General features: G+C 40.6%; 1 protein-coding gene across 1 annotated transcript in view; it reads right to left on the reverse strand.

Moving 5' to 3' along the window:
- Positions 1-21189, reverse strand: part of LOC107779045 (sodium/hydrogen exchanger 1) — a 175000-nt gene that overhangs the window by 101647 nt on the left and 52164 nt on the right. The gene's annotated exons all lie outside the window — the stretch shown is intronic.

A 21189-nucleotide genomic window follows, 5' to 3' on the forward strand; every position in this document is an offset into this window, starting at 1 on the left:
CGAAAGTTGGAAGAGTTGGAGATTTGAAATATTTATAAGTTTGATAGAAGGTTGACTTGATTGATATAGGGTTCGAATTTCGATTCCAAAAATTGGAACAACTCCATTAAGTCAATTATGACTCGTGTGCAAAATTTGAAGTCATTCCATATTGATTTGATACGTTTCGGCACAAGATATAGAATTTGAAAATTTGAAAATTCACAAGTCCAATTCGAGGTGCAATTTGTAATTTCGGCGTTGTTTAATATGATTTGAGACCTCGAGCAGGTCCGTGTTATGTTGCGGAACTTATTGGTATATTCGGACGAACTTCCGAGTGGCTCGAATAAGTTTCGGACGGGGTTCGGATCGTTTGGAGCCTTGTTGAAGCTGCAGGAAATTCTGGTTGCTAGTGCCTTTGCACCTGCGCATGAAGGACCACATGTGTGTGCTTGCGAAAGCGTGGAATTCATCGCATAAGCGACCTGGAAAGGCTGGCTAGAGAGGCTCCACATGTGCGAAAATTTGGGGCGCAGAAGTGGCTGGCATCTTAGATGCGCAAATGAGGCTTGCAGCTGCGATTGCGCAGGAGCAGAAGAAATGGCGCAGGTGCGAGAGAGGGTTGTTGCGTGGTCACCGCAGGTGCGAGATTTTTCTTGCAGAAACGAGCTCGTAGGCGCGATAATTTGTCCGCATGTGCGAAACTGGGCAGAAACATAAGGATCAAATTTGGTCATTTCTCCATTTTTGTTTTGGATTTTTGGATCTCGGTTTTGGGCGATTTTGGAGGAGTTCTTCACGAGTTCGTCTTGGGTAAGTGTTCTATATCCGAAAGTGATTATATTTCATAAATCCATGGTTATATTCATCATTTATTTTGAATTTAATTGAAGAAATTGAGAAAAATTCTGAAATCTTCCGAAAATGTAAAATAAAGATTTGGAGGTTGAATTGTTATCGGAATTTGTTAGTTTTGGTATGGTTGATCTCGTATCAGAATTAGTGTTCGTGTTTCATAAATTTTATCAGGTTTCGAGGTGCGGGCCCAATGTTTGACTTTTGGCTTGACTTTTTAATTTTAATAAAAAATCGAAGCTTTATTATCCGGAATTATTTTCTATGAGTTTTATTTATGAATTGAAGTTATTTTGGTTAGATTTGAGTAGTCCGGAGGTTGTTTCATACGAGAAGGTCATTTTAGAGTATCGGTCTAGCTTTTTTGAAGTAATTATCTTGCTTAACTTTGTGTGGAGGAACTACTCCTTAGGATTTAAGTCTTGGTGCTAATTATGTCATGTGAAGGTCGAGTGCGCGAGGTGACGAGTACATACTCAGGCTTATTTGTAGAAATTTGATCGTTCAGGCTCTTAGGTTCTTATGTCTATTAAATATGAAGTTGTGTTGTCATGTTAAATTCCCCCCTTTACTAAATCCACCCTTACGTGTCTTATTTGGAATTAATTGCTTCATGTCTTACCCTTATTGCCGATTAAACTCTTATGTGATTTAACTAAAGTTGTTGCCTCTTTTATTTCTATGCTATCCTTTCCGTAATTGTTTATACTTGATTGAAGTTATTATTATCTTTTCCACAATCTACTTTTTCCTTAATCGAATTTGTTGCATCTCTTCCAAAATTGCTCAACCCTAAATGAAGTTTGGTTATCCCTTCTCATTGTTGACTTACCCTTAATTGGAGTCATTGATTCATGTTATCCCTCTTATCATTGAATTATACTTATGTGGAATCATTACTACAAAATATCTTATCCTTGTTGAACTATTCTTGTTCAGACCACTATTTTCCTGTTGTGCCTTTTTTTGTGAGTTCGTTCTTCCTTTCTTTGTGTTTTGAAATTCTTGTGTTGATTTACTTGTCGTTTCTCGTGTTGTTGTTGTTGTTGTTGTTATTGTATTCAGTGTCGTTGAGACGAGGGCTATGCATGGTTGTGATATTGAAACTGTTTTTAAGAAATATTATGGCATATGGGAACATATTGTGAAAGTCATTTATTTGAGTTGTTATGCTTTTGGCATACGTGTTTTGCTGAGAGAATTGTTATGTTGTTTGCACTAGGTTTCTGACGTGCGATTGTTATTGTGTTTGCACGAGGTTTCTTCCATGCGGTTGTTATTATGTTTGCACGAGGTTTCTTCATGCGGTGTTTTTGTGTTGCACAAGGTTTCTGTCGTGCTGTTGTTATTATTGATACATATGTGGTGGTATAAGGTCTGGGTATTGAAATGCATGCAGTGAGATAAGGTGGGCTTGAAACGTGTGGCTAGTAGAGGAACTACTAGAAGCCATGCGGTGTGATAAGGTGGGCTAAAACGTGGGATGCTATTTCGGAAAAATAATTTTCAAAACTAAATATAAAGGCTGCCGCGATGATATAAGAAAAGTTATGATTTATTTTACGATCTGAGACTACGAGGAAGTACCTCAGGAGGGTTGTTGTTGTTATTTCCCCTTTTCTGTATACTTGTCTTTGATTGTTGTTTTCCTTAGCATACTATTAATTGTTTTCCTCCATGTTGCACTATTTGCTCAGTTCTATATAGCTAATCTTGTTATGCTGGTCGTTGTTTCAAAATTTATTACTGCTTTTATTACACTGTACATTTCGTGGTGTTCGTTTCTTATGTGCCATTTATTATCCTTTACTCTTATTTGTTGACTGAAATTATGTTAGAACACTTGCACAAGCATACACGTAGCTAAATCACTCATATCGGTTTTAAAAGGTGAATCCTGACGTCACTAACCATTATATGTACTCTTGTTTACTTGCCTTCTATGTGAGGAATGTTCTATTGGCACGTGAGTCATCAGTGTGGTTATGAGTTGTAATGTGGACACAAGATTCCAAATGATTAGGGTTCATGAATTGGGACCCGTGAACTGTGATTATTGTGAAAACACAGTTCCTCTTACTACTCCACCGAGGTTAGTCTTGATACTTACTAGGTACCGATGTGGTGTACTCATACTACGTTTCTGCGTATTTTAGTGCAGATCTAGGTACCTCAGTTTTTGTTGATTATTAGCTGGTTGGTCGAGCCGTGGAAACTCAAGGTAAACCTGTTGTCGCATTCGCAGGCCTCAGAGTCACCTTCTGATATTTTCATTGTACTTTAATTCCATCCGAACAGTTGCATTTAGGGATTTTTTAGGAAACTCAATAGAGCTTTTGACTTGTACTACCGATTTTGGGAATTATAAGTTATGTATAAAGATTTCTATTTCATATTTATCATTAATGGTTGAATTCTTCTATTAATTTAGTAAGTGTTAGGCTTACCTAGTCTTAGAGATTAGGTGCCGTCACGACATCCTACAAAGGGAAATTAGGGCCGTGACAATATTTGTGTGACTTTAAATCAATTCATTAAGGTTCAAGTAGAAATATTAAAGATAGATTATTTCTAAATTAGAAAAGATGACATTCTTTTTGGGACAGATTAAAAAATAAAGAGTCTCACATAAAATAGGACAGAGAGAGTAACCACCACTAGTTGTAAAATTTAACGGAAACTATTCATAGTTCGAAGTGCAATTTTTAGAGTTTCTACTATTTTGGTCTATTTCTTGTGGCTAGTGTTGTATTTTGCGATGTAATTTCGACTATTTTGTCCTATTTCTGTGTGTGGTGCAGTCTTTGGTGCTCCAATTTTTGGAATTTGACAGGACTTCCAAGTGTTTTTGCTTAAATCTTCTTTTATCATATTTCCTGCTAAATCTAAAAAGTAGAGTTTTTTTAAATATTTGACAGCGACCCAACATAGAGCTGTCAGCATTGGGCCGGGCCGAGTTAGTCCAGCCCAACCCATGTAGGCTTTAGCAATTGACGGGCTGAGCTGGACTAGCCCACCATTTTGATGGGCCTTATAATGGTCAACCCATCCCAGTCCTATGTGGGCCGCGGGCTCCCACGAGCCGGCCCATTATTTTTTAAAATATAATTTTATATTTTATCTTTAACTTCTAACCTAAAAAAACTAAATATTTAAAAGTTAAAAAATATCTTATTGTAAAATTTTTGCAAAACTTAATAACTTTTTATATTCTTCTAATATTTCACAATAAAAATTTAAAAGGTAAAAGACAAGACTATATTTCATTCACTAAAAAGTCAAAAGTCAAAACAAACTTGTAAGTATCCGATCGGTCATTTTGAGTAATTGTACTCTACTCAGTAGTTTTAGGTCATAAGTAGCTCTGTTTGAGGTATTATGACTTGCGTGTGTTGTCGAACTCGGGTTTCGGACAATTCGGAATCAATTTGGAAGAAGGATTCTTGTTTTTTGAAACTTAAGCGGTAAAAGTTGACCGTAGTTTGAGTTTTGTGTAAACGACCCCGGAATGGTATTTCGATGATTTCAATAGCTTTTTATGGTGATTTTGGACTTAGGCGTATGCCTGGATTTGAATTTGGAGGTCCGTAGGTAAATTTGATGCATTTCGGCAAAAATTAGAAAATGGAAGTTGGAAGGTTGAGAGGTTTGATCGGGAGTTGACTTTGTGTATATTGGGATCAGATTGCGATTTTGGAAATTGGAATAGGTCTGTTATTTTATTTATGACTTGTGTGCAAAATTTGAGGTAAATCGGAATTGATTTGATATGTTTCGGCACAAGTTTTGAAAGTTGGAAGATTTGAAAATTCATAAGTTCGAATCGAAGTGCGATTCATGGTTTTGACATTATTTGATGTGATTTGAGACCTCGAGTAGGTCCGTGTTATGTTATAAGACTTACTGGTATATTCGGACGGGATATCGAGTGGCTCGGGTGAGTTTTGGACTAGGTTGGATCGTTTCAGAAAATTTTGGTTAAGGATGTTGGCCAATGTTCTGGTGTATCCGCATCTGTGGAGGGTTGATCACAATTCGGAGTCGCTTGTGCGAAAATCTGGTCGCTTCTGCGACGATAGGGGCCTTGGCAGAGGATCATTTTTGCGGCTGTTTGTGTACATTTGCTGAGTCGCAGGTGAGACTCATTCTTGCGCAGGTGGGTGTAACGAACCGACCGGTCGTTTTGAGTGTATTATCCCCGATCCCCTATTTACTGCTTTCCCCGTATCTGTTTCTGCTTATGTGACTTGCCGGGAGGTCTTGTTTTTGATTTTGGAGTATTTTGGGCGGAAGTTTAAATCTTAGGATTTTGACCGCAATCGGAACTGTGTGAAGACGATACCGGAATGGAGTTTCATCGGTTTCGTTATCTCCGTTGGGTGATTTTGGACTTAGGAGCGCATCCGAAATGTGATTTGGAGGTCCGTAGTAGAATTAGGCTTGAAATGGCGAAAGTTGAATTTTTGGAGATTTTGACTGGAAGTGGACTTTTTGATATCGAGGTCGGATTCCGATTCCGAAAGTTGGAGTAGGTCCGTAATATTGAATATGACCTGCGAGCAAAATTAGAGGTCAATCAGACGTGGTTTGATAGGTTTCGGCATCAGTTGTAGAAATTTGAAGTTTCAAGTTCATTAAGTTTGGATTGGAGGGTGATTCATGTTTTTGTTGTTGTTTGATGTGATTTGAAGGCTCGACTAAGTTCGTATGGTGTTTTAGGACTTGTAGGTATGTTTGGTTGAGGTCCTGGGGGCCTCAGGTTGATTTTGGGTGCTTAACAGATCATTTTGGACTTAGGAGCGATAGCAGATTTCCTGATATTTTTGTTGCAGACATTTCTTCATCGCGTTCGCGAGAGATGTCTCGCGATCGCGTAAGGCATTTGAGAGGCCAACTGGAGTTGATCTTTGCATTCACAAAAATGGGGACGCGTTCGCGAAGGTGTTGTATGAGTGTGCATCGTGAACGCGGGAGTGGTGTAGAGTGAGGTAGCTGGGGACCCCAGACCCTTGGTCTACGCGTTCGCGGGGCACGGATCGCATTCACAAAGGGTGATGTTGGTAAAGCTTCGCGTTCGCGAAGCTATGGTCACATTCACGCAGAGTTAAGTTGAGAGGCATGCAGATTGGTCCACGCGAACGCGAGAGGGTGGTCGCATTCGCGATAAAGGTTCATCTGGGCAGATTTAAAAAGATTAGAAACAAGGGTTTGGAATTCATATCATAAAATTGAACTGGGAGCTCGGTAATAGGCGGTTTTTGGAGAGATTCTTGCATGGGTGTTTGGGGTAAGTGATTCCTATCCAATATTGGTCAAATCCCATGATTATGCCTTTAACTCCACCATCTAATTTGTGATTTGGGGTGAAAAGTTTGGGAAAAAGAGGAAGAATTCTTGAGTTAGATTTTTGAGATTTTGAATGGGATTTTGTTAGCGGATTTGGGTAAATTTGATATGGTTAGACTAGTGAGTGAATGGGCTTTCGGGTTTTTAGACTTTTGTCAGATTTCGAGACGTGGGCTCGGTGGCCGGTTTGAGCTAGCTATAGGTTCTCCTTGTGTTACAGAAATTTGACTGCAAATCATGTTAGAAATCATGCTTAGGCTATGTGATGGTACTATTGGGACCCGCAGAAGTCGTGTACTTGTTGAATTTCCTTCTAAATGTTATCTTGTACTTAGTCATGGTTTTACTTGCGGATCATATCTCAGCCTCTTCTTGATTCTTGTTGATACACTATGTTATATTTATTTGGGGCGATCTTTGTGATTTTCGAGAGACCGAGAGACCGGAGAGGTTGATGACTGAGGCCGAGGGCCCGTCTGTGAGGTATTATTACTATGGCACGTGAGTTGTCCGTGCGGATCCCCATATTGATACTATATCACGTGAGATATCCGTGCAACATATGAGTTGTCCGTGCAGCACGTGAGTTGTTCGTGCGGATATAACGCTTGGGCTTAAAGAAGCCCCTCCGGAGTCTGCACACCCCCAGTGAGCGCAGGTACCTATTGAGTGTGAGTACTAAGGGCTGAGAGCCGAGTGATTTGAGCTGTTGTGACGAGTTGAGTGATTGTTGCCCTGAGAGGCTGTACTTGCTTTTTTTTCATTTGTTGATGCACTTATTTGCTATCTGTCTTTGTTGTGAAATTCCTGAAGGATTCTATATCTGGGTTTCCTGAACTTTTACTGTATAAAACGGATTGGACTTAAACTGCTGGATGTGAAAGCATGTCTATTCTTTGTTGGAATTATTGAAAATGAATTGTAATTGTATAGCTCGTCACTGCTTCTCAGTTCCTTATTTATTTTTGTTACTTGCTAAGTTGGTTGTACTCAAGCTACATCTTGTACTTCATGTGCAGTTCTAGGTGTGTTTGATCACGGATGTCATTGACTTCGTGCACGATCGAGTATTGGAGACTACGAGGTAGCTGCCGGCATCCGTAAACCTTGTCTCTCCTTCTATGTTTTCTTTCTTTTCTGTATTGATACTTAGACATTGTTGAATTCAACTCCGGTTTTTGTAAAACTTTATGGTATGGAAAAGTTGTGAATTATCCTTTTTATGAAATATTGAAGTATTTTGAAATGTCATCTTTCCTAGTATCATCGATAGGCGCCATCACGATAAGTTAGAGTTTTGGATCGTGACAAGTTGGTATCAGAGCCTAGGTTACATAGGTCTCACGAGTCATGAACAGGTTTAGTAGAGTCTTGTGGATCGGTACAGAGACATCTGTACTTATCTTCGAGAGGCTACCGAACCCTTAGAAAATTTCACATTCTTGAATTCTTGTCGTGCGAATCTTTTGATTCTGGTAACTAAATTTCTGTTGTTATAATTCTCTCACAGATGGTGAGGATGCGTACTACGGGGCAGGATGGACAGGAACCGGTACCAGAGGCCGAGGTCGCGGTAGAGGCCGCGGTAGGGGCAGAGGTGCAGCTCGCACCGCAGCTAGGGCAACACCTCCAGATCCACTAGTTGCCCTAGTTCAGGAGTAGGCTCCAGTTGTGGATGAGCCTGTGGTACCATCTCAGGCACCACCCGTGCTCATTGTGATTCCAGGCCTTCAGGAGGCCTTAGCTCAGATTCTGACCGCGTGTACCAGTCTTGCTTAGGCGGTCTATGTTCTGCCCGCAACAACCACTTCTCAGGCCAGGGGAGATGCCCAGACTCCCACCGCCCGTACACCAGAGCAGGTGGTATAGGGACTCCATACACCGGGGGCACCACCAGCCCAGCCGATTGCAGCTGCTCAGGACTATGTAGTTTCAGTCATGCCTGATGATGAGCAGCATAGATTGGAGAGGTTTGGGAGACTCCATTCTCTTTCTTTCAGTGGTACTGAGGGAGAGGATGCACAAGGCTTTTTGGACAGGTGTAAAAGGATACTTCGTACAACAGGTATTCTAGAGACTAGTGGGGTCTCGTTCACCACTTTTCAGTTCTCTGGGGCTCCCTTCAGTTGGTGGGAGGCTTACGAGAGGCGTAGGCCGGTCGACGCAACACCCCGTACCTGGAAGCATTCTCCGGTCTATTCCTAGAGATGTTTGTGCCTCAGTCCCGCAGAGAGGAGATCCGCAGGTAGTTTGAGCAGCTTCGACAAGGTGATATGTCCTTGACGCAGTACGAGATGAGATTTTCAGAGTTGGCCCATCATGCTACCTAGTTGGTCCACACAGGCAGGGAGAGGATCAAGAGGTTCATAGATGGCCTCACTTTTCAGTTGCGCTTGCTTGTGGCTAGAGAGAGAGTGTCTGGTGCTACCTTTGACCCACGGGTCACACAGCCATCAGTAGGGCCAATGGTCATTCAGTGCACTACCGGTGCAGAGTTCTCACTATGCCTCGTCAGCTCAAGTTTCCATGGGTAGTTTCTCTGGGCATCAGGAGCAACAGTTCCATCAGAGGAAGGGTTGTTTCAAGTATGGAGATTTTGGTCACATTAAGAGAGCTTGCCCTAGGTTATTGAGTGGGGCTCAACAATAGATTACTCGGCCGATGGTGCCAACACCAGCAGCTCCACCACCCATCCAGTCAGCTCGAGGTGGGGCTCAGTCAGTTAGGGGTCGCTCAGGCCCGTTTCTATGCTTTTCCTATCAGACCAGATGCCATTGCTTAAGATTCTGTGATTACAGGTATTGTCTTATTTTTCCACAGAGATGCTTCTGTATTATTTGACCCTGGTTCCACTTATTCATATGTGTCTTCGTAGTTAGCTCATTTTCTGGATATGCCCCGTGAGTCTCTAGTTTCACATGTTCATGTGTCTACTCAGCTGGGCGATACTATTATTGTGGACCGTGTATATCAATCATGTGTGGTGACTATTGGGAGTATGGAGACCAGAGTATATCTTTTGTTGCTTAGTATGGGCGATTTTGACATGATTTTGGGTATGGATTGGTTGTCACCATGTCACTCTATTCTAGATTGTCACACTAAGACTGTGACGTTGGTGATGCCGAGGTTACCGAGGGTTGAGTGGAGTGGTTCTATAGACTATGTTTCCCGTAGAGTGATTTCATACTTGAAGGCTCAGCGGATGGTTGAGAAGGGTTGTCTATCTTATTTGGCCTTTGTGAGGGATGTTAGTGCAGAGACCCCTACTATTGATTCTGTTCCGGTGGTGTGAGATTTGCCCGATGTGTTTCCTATAGACCTGTCGGGCATGCCGCCCAACAGGGATATTGATTTCGATATTGATTTGGTGTCGGGCACTCAACCCATTTCTATTCCACCGTATCGTATGGCACCGGCGGTGTTCAAGGAGTTGAAGGAACAACTTCAGGAACTCCTTAATAAGGGGTTTATTCGGCCTAGCATGTCACCTTGGGGTGCACCGGTTCTATTTGTAAAGAAGAAGGATGGTACTATGAGGATGTGCATTAATTACATGCAGTTGTACAAGGTCAGAGTCAAGAACAAGTATCTTTTGCCACATATTGATGATCTATTTGACCACCTTCAGGGAGCGAGGTTATTCTCCAAGATTGATTTGAGGTCAGGGTATCACCAGCTGAAGATTTGAAATTCCGATATTCTTAAGACGACTTCCAGGACCCGATATGGCTATTATGAGTTCCTTGTGATGTCTTTTGGGCTGACCAACTCCCCAACATCGTTCATGCATTTGATGAATAGTGTGTTTCAGCCTTATCTTGACTCGTTCGTTATTGTATTCATTGATGGCATCTTGGTGTACTCTCGTAGCTAGGAGGAGCATGTTCAGCATCCGAGGATTGTGTTATAGTGATTGAGAGAGGAGAATCTTTATGCAAAGTTCTCCAAGTGTGAGTTTTGGCTCAGTTCAGTGGCGTTCTTGGGGCACGTGGTGTCTAGGGAGGGTACTCAGGTGGATCCCAAGAAGATAGAAGCGGTGCAGAGTTGGCCTAGACCGTCCTCAGCCACAAAGATTCGGAGCTTTCTTGGGTTGGCTGGATATTACCGTCATTTTGTGGAGGGTTTCTCATATATTGCGTCGCCCTTGACCAAATTAACCCAAAAGGGTACTCCATTCAGGTGGTCGGATGAGTGCGAGGAGAGCTTTCAGAAGCTCAGAACTGCTTTGACCACGACTCCTGTTCTAGTTCTACCATCAGGTCCTGGTTCTTACACAGTGTATTGTGATGCCTCGTGGATCGGTATTGGCTATGTTCTGATGTAGGAGGGTAGAGTGATTGCTTATGCTTCGTGCCAGTTGAAGCCTCATGGGAAGAACTATCATGTCCGTGACCTTGAGTTAGCAGCTATTGTTCATGCCTTGAAGATTTGGTGGCACTATTTGTACGGGGTCCATTGTGAGATTTACACTGATCATCGGAGTTTGCAGCATTTGTTCAAATATAAGGATCTTAACTTGCGTCAGCGGAGGTGGTTGGAGCTTCTTAAGGACTATGATATCACCATTTTGTACCATCCCGGGAAGGTCAATGTGGTGACCGATGCCTTGAGTCGCCGGGCGGAGAGTTTGGGGAGTTTTGCATATCTTCCAGCAGTAGAGAGGCCATTGACATTGAATGTTCAGGCCTTAGCCATCCAGTTTGTTAGATTAGATGTTTCTGAGCCGAGACGAGTATTGGCTTGTGTGGTCTCTCCGTCTTCTCTTTATGATCGTATCAGGGAGTATCAGTATGATGACCTTTATCTGCTTGTCCTTAAGGACACGGTCCAACACGGTGATGCTAAGAAGGTCACTATTGGGGATGATGGTGCATTGAGGATGCAGGGCATGCTATGTGTGCCCAATGTAGATGGTTTTGCATGAGCTGATTCTCAAAGAGGCTCACAGTTCGTGGTATTCTATTCATCCGGGTGCCGCAAAGATGTATCATGACTTGAGACAACATTACTGGTGGAGGAGAATGAAGAAGGACATAGTGGAGTATGTAACTCAGTGCTTAAATTTTCAGCAGGTGAAGTATGAGCATCAGCAACCATGTCGGTTATTTCAGAAGTGGAAATGGGAGTGGATCACTATGGATTTCGTTGTTGGGCTTCCACGGACTCAGTGGAAGTTTGATGCAGTTTGGGTGGTTGTGGATAGGATAACCAAGTCAGCTTATTTCATCTTTGTGATGACTACCTATTCTTCTGAGCCGCTGGTTCGAGTGTATATCTACGAAATCATCAAGCTTTATGGCGTACCGGTATCTATCATATCTGACCGGGGTACGCAGTTTACATCACGATTCTGGAGGGCCGTGCAGCATGAGTTGGTGACTCGAGTGAAGTTAGCACATCATTTCACCCTTAGACGGATGGACAGTCTGAGCGCACTATTTAGATATTAGAGGATATGCTCCGTGCATGTGTGATGGAGTTTGGGGGTTCGTGGGATTAGTTCTTTCCACTAGCAGAGTTTGCCTACAATAACAATTATCAGTTGAGCATCCAGATGGCACCGTTTGAGGCTCTGTATGGTAGGCGGTGTAGGTCTACGATGGGTTGGTTCGAGCCGGGCGAGGCTAGATAACTTGGTTTAGGATGCTCTGGATAAGGTTATGGTGATTCAGGATAGATTACGCACAGCCCAGTCCAGGAAGAAGAGTTATGTGTATCAGAAGATTTGCGATGTTGCATTCATGGTTGGAGAGTGGGTCTTGCTCCGGGTTTCGCCTATGAAGGGCGTTATGAGGTTCGAGAAGAAGGGCAAGATGGGCCCAAGGTTCATTGGTCACTTTGAGGTGTTGCGGCGAGTTGGGGAGGTTGCTTATGAGCTTGCTTTACCTCCCAATCTAGCAGGAGTTCACCCAGTATTCCATGTTTCTATGCTCCGAAAGTATCACGGCGATCCGTCTCACGTGTTGGATTTCAGCTTAGTCTAGTTGGACAAGGATTTATCTTATGTTGAGGAGCTGGTGGAGATCGTGGATAGGCATGTTCGAAAGCTAAGGTCAAAGAGCATTTCTTCCGTGAAGGTTCAGTGGAGGGGTCAGCCAGTCGAGGAGGCGACTTGGGAGACCGAGCATGATATGCGCAGCCATTATCCTCATCTTTTCACCACTTCAGTTATGTCTCTATGCTCGTTCGAGGACACATGATTTCTTTAAGAGGGGGAGGATGTAAAGACCCAGCCAGTTATTTTGAGTGTATTAGCCCCGATCCCTTATTGACTGTAGTCGGAACTGTGTGAAGACGAATCCGGAATGGAGTTCCTTCAGTTCCATTGGGTAATTTTGGACTTAGTAGCGCGTCTGAAATGTGATTTGGAGGCATGTAGTAGAATTAGGCTTGAAATGGCGAAAGTCATTTTTTTGAAGATTTTGACTGGAAGTGGATTTTTTGATATCAGGGTCAGATTCTAATTCCGGAAGTTGGAGTTGGTCCATAATGTTGAATATGACTTGTGTGCAAAATTTGAGGTCAATCGGACGTGGTTTGATAGGTTTCGACATCAGTTGCAGAAATTTGAAGTTTCAAGTTCATTAAGTTTGGATTGGAGAGTGATTCGTATTTTTGTTGTTGTTTGATGTGATTTGAAGGCTCGACTAAGTTCGTATGGTATTTTTGGACTTGTAGGTATGTTTGGTTGAGGTCCCGGGGGCCTCGGGTTGATTTCGGGTGCTTAACGCATCATTTTGGACTTAGGAGAGATAACAAATTTTCTGGTATTTTTGTTGCACACTTTTCTTCATCGCGTTCGCGAGAGATGTCTCGCTATCGCGTAAGGCATTTGAGAGGCCAGCTGGAGTTGTTCTTTGCGTTCGTGAAGATGGGACGTGTTCACGAAGGTGTGGTCTGTGTGTTCATCGTGAATGCAAGAGTGGTGTCGAGTTCGCAAAGAGGAGAGAAGTAGCTGGGGACCCCATGCCCTTGATCTACATATTTGTGGGGCAGGGGTCGCGTTCGCGAAGGGTGATGTTGGTAAAGCTTTGCATTCGCGAAGCTATGGTCGTGTTTGCGTAGAGTTAAGTTGAGGGGCAGGCAGATTGGTCCACGCGAACGCGTGAGGGTGGTCGCGTTCGTAATGAAGGTGCCTCTGGGCAGATTTAAAAGATTATAAACGAGGGTTTCGAGTTCATATCATAAAATTAAAGTGGGAGCTCGGTAGAAGGCGATCTTTGGAGAGATTCTTGCGTGGGTGTTTGGGGTAAGTGATTCCTATCCAATTTTGGTCAAATCCCATGATTATGCCTTTAATTCCACCATCTAATTTATGATTTGGGGTGAAAAGTTTGCAAAAAAAGAAGAAGAATTCTTGAGTTAGATTTTTGAGGTTTTGAATGAGATTTTTTCAGCGGATTGGGGTAAATTTAATATGGTTAGACTCGTGAGTGAATGGGCTTTCGGGTTTTGTGACTTTTGTTGGATTTCGAGACGTGGGCCCGGGGGACGGTTTGATTCTATTTCGGATTTTGGCTTACAATTTTGTGAATAAAATTTTTGCGCGGTTTTGAGGTAAGTAATAGTTTTAAATCTGATCCCAAGGGTATGAAACTCCAGATTATCGGATTATGTGAGTATTTTGGAGGTAACGCACATGCTAGGTGACGGACGTGCACCGTAGGAATTGGGACTTGGTCCATTCCGTGAAACTGTAAAGTTAAATAACTTGTTGCTAGCTATAGGCTCTCCCTGTGTTATAGAAATTTGACTGCAAATCATGTTAGAAATCATGCTTAGGTTATATGATGGTACTGTTAGGACCCGCAGAGGTCGTGTACTTATTGAATTTCCTGCTAATTGTTGTCTTGTACTCAGTCATGGTTTTACTTGTGTATCATATCTCAGCCTCTTCTTGATTCTTGTTGATACACTATGTTTTCTTTGTTTGGGCCGATCTTTGTGATTTTCGAGAGCCCAAGAGACTTGAGAGATTGATGACTGAGTGAGGTCGAGGGCCTATCTGTGAGGTATTGTTATTATGGTACGTGAGTTGTCCGTGCAGCACCTGAGTTGTCTGTGCGGATTCACATATTGATACTATAGCACATGAGTTGTCTGTGCAGCACGTGAGTTTTTCGTGCGAATATAGCGCTTGGACTGAAAGGATCCCCTCCGGAGTCTGCATACCCCTAGTGAGAGCAGATACCTATTGAGTGTGAGTACTGAAGGCTGAGAGCCGAGTGATTTGAGTTGTTGTGACGAGTTGCGTGACTGTTACCCTGAGAGGTTGTACTTGGCTTTTTTATTTGTTGATGCACTTAGTTGCTATCTGTCATTGTTGTGAAATTCCTGAAGGATTCTATATCTGGGTTTCCTGAACTTTTACTGTATAATACTGATTGGACTTAAACTGCCGGATGTGAAAGCATATCTATTCTTTGCTGGAATTATTGAAAATGAACTGTAATTGTATAGTTCGTCACAGCTTCTCAGTTCCTTATTTATTTACGTTACTTGCTGTGTTGGTTATACTCATCCTATACCTTGCACTTCATGTGTAGATCCAGGTGTGTTTGATCACGGAGGTCATTGAGTTCGTGCGTGATCGAGTACCGGAGACTACGAGGTAGCTGCTGGCGTCCGCAAACCTTATCTCTCCTTCTATGTTTTCTTTCTTTTCTGTATTGATACTTAAACACTATTTTTATTAGACTGGATATCTAGATGCTCATTACTTGGTGACACCCCAATGTTTGGGGCTATCTTCCCGCATTTTATTTTTAATTCAACTCCGATTTTTGTAAAATTTCTTGTATGAAAAAGCTTTGAATTATCCTTTTTATGAAATATTGAAGTATTTTGAAAGGTCGGCTTGCCTAGTATCATGGATAGGCGCTATCACGACATGTTAGAATTTTGGATCGTGACATGCGGCCACTGAGTTGGCTAGTTGGAACCACAAATGCGAGAAAACTGGGCATAATCACATATATTCGGGGGTTTAGCGTTTTTGTTCATTTTTGGATTTTGGAGCTCGATTTAGGGCAATTCTGGAGGAGTTCTTCACGAGTTTGATTTGGGTAAGTGTTCTACATCCGAAATTAGTTGTATTTCATGATTTCATCATTATTTTCATCATTAATTAGTGAATTGATTGGAAGAAAATGATTCTTTTGTAAAAACTTTCAAAAATAAAAAAAATATGATTTGAAGGACAATTCATTATCGGAATTTGATAATTTTGGTGTGGTTGGACTCATATCGGAATGAGTGTTCAGATTTTGTGAATTTTTGTCGGGTTCCGAGGTACGGCCCTGGGGTTGACTTTTTAGTATAAGATTAAAAATTGACGTTTTATTATCCAGAATTGTTTCCTATGAGTTTTAATCATTTTATGAAATTATTTTGGCTAGATTTGAGCCGTCCCGAGGTCGTTTCATGCGAGAAGGCCATTTTAGAGTATCGGCCTAACTTCGTTAACTACAATGTTACTTTATTGTACATGGATAGATCCCTCGAATATTATTTATCAACATTTGATAGGAAGACTGTGTACCTGGTAGCATGTGGATTTTGCCGTGAGAAAGTGATATGGAAAATGTGGGCAGAAGGTGCCGGGTGTGTAGCGTTTGGAAGTTGTGATTTATGATATGCGATTACGAGAAGTGGAATTGTTGAAGTTCGTGTTATAGGAATGATTTGATTGGTTGAGTTATTATTATTTCCCTACTTGAATACATTCATACTTCATCTGTACCCCGACTATGTTAATGCTTAATTATTTTGTTATTTCTCATTGCCATTCGTATTCCTATTATCTTCACTCTTGGTTGTAATTTGAATTCTCTTTGCTATTGGCCTTACAATGATATGCTTTCCATTATTATCGTTATATTCCTATACTGCACAGGTTATTTGACTAGTGAGTGTCTTGACTGTACTCGTCACTACTCCACCGAGATTAGTCTTGATACTTAATATGTACCGATTGTGGTGTACACATACTACATTCCTGCATATTTTTGTGCAGAGCCAGGTATTGGAGCTATCGGACTCGGGCAGAGTTAGATTGTTGATCGCAAGGATTCAAGGCAGATCTGCTTGGTAGTCGCAGTCCCATGGAGTTATTTTCTTTTTTGTATTGTCAATTGTATATGAGGAGTATTGTATTTCAATTTGAGGTCATTCTAAGTATTCATTTAGAGTCTCTGACTTTGTATTACAAGTTTTGGGAGGTTGTTATAATTATTGCCGCGAAGGCTTATTTCCGTTTTGTTTCGGCACTTGTATTAAATCAATCTTAAAAAAAAAAAAAAAATGGCTTGAGTTGCTATTGTAATCGGCTTACCTAGTCTTAGAGACTAAGTGCCATCACGACCCCTATGGTGAGATTTTGGGTTGTGACAAAACAATTCAAGAGAACGTCCATGACGCTTTTGGGATATCCAACACATCATCTTCATCAAACACATTTGAATCCGTTTGTGACAAGGTTATCTTAATATCTTCACTTTTATCTACATCTACAACTCATATGTAATATTAATTAGTTAAATATTAAGAATGATAAAATTTTAAATACTAATAATATTCAAATTCAAATAAAATAATATTACCAGTTTGAGTTTAGAAAAGCCGTACAGCCAATTTCGAGTAGTAACAAGTGTTTGGACATTTTCATGACGGATGTAATTTCTGTACTTTGTCAGAACACGCCCCCCAATGCTAAAATATTGATTCCGATGCTACAGATGTAATGGGAATACTAAGTACATCACGCGTCATCACTGAAAGATCGGGATATTTTCTAAAATAGTCCTTCCAATACATGACAACATCCTTGTCTTGAAACTTCTCACGATCAAGCTTTAGTTCCTCTAAGTAAAGATCCAATTTTGACTTTCCATCACTAGAGCCAATAGACTTTTTATATTTTATATATTTTAAATAATTCTTTTTATTAGGCCAACAGGCTGGCCCAGCCCCACCTCAGTCAAGCCTCACGGGACACAAACTTACTTGGACCGGGCTTAAAAGCCTTATTTTTAAATGAGCTCCAAAAATTCTAGTCCAATCCTACTAAATCACGTGTTGGACTGGGCTGGCCCAACGGGCGAAGCCAATATTGACGACTCTAACCCAACATGCTCAACTTTGGCAAACCTAAAGCAGCAAAAACAATTCAGGAATATAAGCTTATAACTAGTTCATAATTCTTCACCTCATGAATTAGTTTTTGTGATCAAAGTCCGACGAGTTCGTGATCAAATGTATCAGAACTAGTCTCACCTCACCTCAGTGCGATAATTGAGTCGGGCAATTGAGCAACATTAAGTGTGCTGCCGATTTGGGTGTAACGCTTAGCAAGAAATAGTGTTGGCCTCATATTAAAGAGGAAAAGAAATTATTGGTGGTGAGAATGCTGAAGATTATCAGTGTGAATACAAAGAAAAACAGTAGGAAAAACAAAGAAAAAGAATGACAGATTGATAACAATGTAACATTAACACCAACCGGCAAAAATATTACCCCATTCCAAGAAACAATATTGTAAAAACTAACAAACTAAGAAAGCAAAAAGTCAAAGTAGAAATAGTACAAAGGCTTACAAAATTAAAATGCAAAATTCCAAATGACATTTTTAGCAGTTGATGATCAGCTGCATGCATTTTCCTTTGGTTCATCTTCATTATTGCTTAACCATTCCAGAGGGCACAAATTCCAGCCTGACTTAAGAAATTAAAGCAGAAACTGCGTTTAATTAAAATTATAATTAACTTGTGTATTATATTGGTGATAGTGCAAGCAAAGTTTAAACTAATAGTTGAAAAATTAGTCCAATAGAGAAATATTAAATCAAAGTTAAATATTATAAGTAGTTTAATGAATTTGAATTATTGTAAGCTGTAAATATTGTATAGCACTAGAGTGGTGTTTTACATCTTATGATGTTCGAAGATGGATAAAATAAAGGGCAGTCCGGTGCTCAAAACATTCCGCATTCTGTGAATCCTCCCTTTTCTAAACAAAATATTTATTCTTCCCTTTTTTTGCTATACTTCGTGGATGTGATGGAACCAACTTTATTTACTCCAGAAGAAAAAAGTTCTATTCATTTGTTAGTTAATCTACTGTGTATATGCTATTTGCAGACATTTTTATCATTATGTAGCGCTTATTTTTTCTTCTCTTTCTAGTAACATGTTCTTCTGATGAATGTATTTCCTTGCAACTAATTAATTATGTCATGTATGGTTAAATATTAGTTGTAATTCTCTCTGGAAATTCATATGTACCATGTCATTAATTTGTGTCATGGCTTGTAAAATGATGCAAATGGAATTCCATTTGCTGAACTTTTATAGTATCTGCTACTTATATGCTCTTGTCAAGATGTTATTTTTAGTGTTGACTATTTTTTATGTCTATTGATAATATTGCTTTAAACTACAAATTTGAAGGCAACATGGGATCCATTACATTTTAGAATTCTTGGGCATGTTTTACATATTTAATCAACATTTTGAAACATTACCAAGTATACTTGCAATGGGGCATCAGATCCAGTTTATTGAAGCAGAGTGCAGCAAATGCCCATCAATCAAATCACATCCTAAATATGGTGGTTGGTTATATGATTCTCTGGTATTATATTGATACTAGATGAACTTTAATTGAACGACATATTAGTGAGGATTCATATAGTGGATCTTGACTTGCTTGAGGTTGAGTCGTAATTGTTAGTTATATGATTCTTTGAGTTCATTGACAGTATTCATCAAGATTTGGTTATTACTATTTACTATTCTCTTCCTTTATTTGGGCTTGGACTTGATGTGCTTTGCATAGTTCATTCTTTCACACGTCTTTAGGCACACTGAAATAAATTGCATTAGCTTTCTTTGACCTTACAATATTTCAATGAGTATTAAGAGATGCTCAATAATATTGTTATTATTGTTAATATGTCAATGAGTATTAAGAGATGCTCAACAATATTTCAATATTATTGTTATTGCCAATAATACGACTTGGTAGTAAATCGCTCTTACAAAACCGGTTACTGCACCGAGGTAAGGCACGACTCCGAATTTTCAAACCCTAACATGTACACGTAATTTTTAACCCATATTTTGAAAAGTTCTGTTAGATTCGGCACTTTCTCTATATCTATCATACCTTTAACATTATTAAGTAGATTTAGATCATAGGGCAACAGTGTAAGCATCAAACACGGACTAACATCAAAATACAAGCCACAATAGCTCATTGATAAATGCTAATCGCTTTTGAACTATTCACAAGTAAAACTTCATCCACAAACGTAAAACAGTAAAGATATATGCACAATGCCCTGTTAAATCATAACTACACATTTAACTATTGTACTATATACAACCATGTTAAAGAACTTTGTGTACGATCGAAATCGGGCATGTCCGATTTCATAGGCACGGGGAGCTGCCTCGAGAGTAAGCTCATAATAGACCAGGCTTGAGCCCAATGACAGAATATGGAGTATGAAGATCGAAGTACTCGCTGAAGATCAAGACCGAGCATGACCGACTTCGAGTAAGGCATAACAACATAATGGCAAGATATTAGCAACCGACCGAAGATCTCGGCGAAAATCCCGGAACATATCGAATCAAGCGGTTATTGACGCCAATCATGGGATTTATTTTCGTTATTAGAATTGTACCTTATTTAGGATTTCTCTACTATAAAAGAGGGACCCCATTCATTTATAAGGAGATGATTCACGAATAAGAATATACTTATACATTGTTCTCTTTGTTCATCATTGTTCATCGCTGTTTGTTCTAACCAATATTGTTCTTGTTCACTAACCTTGAGACTATCTTGAATCGAGGTCGAGGCATCGTTTGCAGACCGGTTTGATTTATTTTATTGTTCAAGTCATTTGTTTAATTCGTTGTTTATCAATTGGTATTGGCTTAAATCATATATACTTAAAACCACAATATAAGTTTAATTATTACTCAATTTTTAGGGTAAACAGTTTGGCGTTCACCGTGGGGCTAAGGATAATAGTGATTGTTCAGTACTGATTCTGGTAAAACACACTATTTTACCCTTGTTCCTGTCTAGTATCTTTTTTTTTCCAGGTTAAAACATGTCAAACTCACGAAACGCACCCACACACGGTGACGATGGTCTCAAATTCTACGGTGAAAGCGAAAATGTGATTGCTTTGGGGGTCGAAATGCCACAGGCTAATCTAGGGGAAGCACTGGTTGTCAATCCAATCGATGTCAGTTCGCGCGCTGCTATGAACGCGGACCTAGGCGCATATCTCGACGGAAGTGTGCGCAGAGAAGGCCGATCTAATGGCCAAGGAACATAGGGCAAAGGAGACTGAGGAGTCAGTCTCCAAGTGATATTCGAGATACTTCAGGCTCAGCAAGCCGCTATTGCTCAGTTACAAAATCAGCATAGAGCTCCGAATAGGGTCGAGCCGGAGACTACTCGCCGTACCGAGCCAGTATCGAAAAGATCGAATGGTAACGAATCAGGGACTGATCCTGCAGGAATAAAAATGCTCGAGGAGCTCACCAAAAGAATTGAATCAGGGGAGAAGAGAATCGAAGCCAACGATAAAAAAGTGGAGACATACAACTCTCGAGTTGATCAGATACCGGGGGCACCGCTAATCTTGAAAGGGATAGATTCGAAGAAGTTTGTACAAAAGTCGTTTCCTCCAAGTGCGGCTCCGAAGCCTATTCTAAAGAAATTTCGTATGTCAGACATACCCAAGTATAACGGGACCACTGATCTCAACGAGCATGTTACTTTATATACATGCGCCATCAAGGGTAACGATTTAGAAGATGATGAAATCGAATCTGTGTTGTTGAAAAGGTTCATAGAGACCCTTTCGAAGGGAGCAATTATTTGGTATCACAATTGCCACCAAATTCCATCGACTCATTTTTCATGTTAGCAGATTCGTTCGTAAAGGCACAAGCCGGGGCCATAAAAGTCGCAACGAGAAAA

The sequence above is a fragment of the Nicotiana tabacum genome, chromosome 17 (assembly GCF_000715075.1).
Source record: "Nicotiana tabacum cultivar K326 chromosome 17, ASM71507v2, whole genome shotgun sequence".
NCBI classification, from domain to species: domain Eukaryota; kingdom Viridiplantae; phylum Streptophyta; class Magnoliopsida; order Solanales; family Solanaceae; genus Nicotiana; species Nicotiana tabacum.